The sequence below is a fragment of the Schistocerca gregaria genome, unplaced genomic scaffold (genome assembly GCF_023897955.1).
Source record: "Schistocerca gregaria isolate iqSchGreg1 unplaced genomic scaffold, iqSchGreg1.2 ptg000470l, whole genome shotgun sequence".
Classification (NCBI taxonomy): Eukaryota; Metazoa; Arthropoda; class Insecta; order Orthoptera; family Acrididae; genus Schistocerca; species Schistocerca gregaria.
The window spans coordinates 6,201,765-6,203,378 of record NW_026061884.1 but is presented as its reverse complement, the minus strand read 5'-3'; positions in this window follow the sequence as shown (position 1 = coordinate 6,203,378).

The following is a 1,614-nucleotide window of genomic DNA, read 5'->3' as shown; positions in this document are numbered from 1 at the left end:
TATTTACTATTTTGACAGATTAATGTGTTGAATTTAGAATTCATTTATGTAGATTTTTTCTACAAATAGTATTGATACTTTATGATTTATTTATATTTATTTTGAATTTTCTTTTATTGGTTATTTGTGTTTTAATTAGTGTTGCCTTTTTAACTTTATTAGAGCGTAAGGTTTTAGGTTATATTCAGATTCGAAAGGGTCCAGATAAGGTAGGTTTTGTTTGAATTTCTCAGCCATTTAGAGATGCTATTAAGTTAATTTGTAAGGAGCAGCCAATTCCTATTATATCTAATTACCTACTTTATTATTTTTCCCCTGTTTTTAATTTAATGATTTCTTTAGCCGTTTGAGTAATTTTTCCTTATTTAACTTAAATGTGTTCTTTTTCTTATGGATTTTTATTTTTTTTATGTTGTACTAGATTAGGTGTTTATACTGTTATAATTGCTGGTTGATCTTCTAATTCAAATTATTCATTATTAGGTTCTCTTCGTTCTGTTGCTCAAACAATTTCTTATGAAGTTAGTTTAGCTTTAATTTTATTGTCTTTAATTATTTTAATTGGTAGTTTTAATATGTTTGATTTTATAAACTATCAGCTTTATTGTTGATTTATTATTATTTCTTTTCCTTTAGCTTTAGCTTGTTTTGCTTCTTGCTTAGCTGAAACTAATCGTACTCCTTTTGATTTTGCTGAAGGGGAATCTGAGTTAGTTTCAGGATTTAATATTGAGTATGGTGCGGGTGGTTTTACTTTAATTTTTTTAGCTGAATATACTAGAATTGTCTTCATAAGAATGTTATTGGCTTTAATTTTTTTGGGCGGTGATTTTTATTCTTTTATATTTTTTATTAAGCTTGCTATTATATCTTTTGGTTTTATTTGGGTTCGTGGAACATTACCACGGTTCCGTTATGATAAATTAATGTACTTAGCTTGAAAAAGTTTTTTACCTTTATCTTTGAATTTTTTTATTTTCTTTGTTGGTTTAAAGATTTTATTTATCTCATTTGTTTAGTGAAATTTTTTGAGAAAAGTTAATGGAAGAGTTAAACTTCTAATTTTATGTTTTCAAAACATATGCTTTTCCTAAGCTAATTAACTTTATTCCTTAATTAATTTATCTCATGCGTTTGCGACATGGACATTAATTAAGAAATATGTGAAGTAAATAATTGTTAAGATTTGACCTGTTATAATATAAGGTTCTTCAACAGGTCGTTTACCAATTCACGTTAGTAAGCATACAACAACTACTATAATTCAGAATAAAATTTGATTAATAGGGTAAAATTGAATGCCTCGGAAAGGTGTTTTATTATAAAATGGTAAAATTATTAAGATTCTAATTGATAAAAATAATGCAATAACACCTCCTAACTTATTAGGGATAGATCGTAGAATTGCATATGCAAATAGGAAATATCATTCTGGTTGAATGTGAACTGGTGTTACTAATGGGTTGGCAGGTACAAAGTTATCTGGATCTCCTAATAGGTAAGGATTAATTAAACATAGTATAATTAATAATGATGTTATTATTACAAATGTAATAGAATCCTTAAAGGTAAAGTATGGATGGAATGGAATTTTTTCAATATCTCCATTTAGTC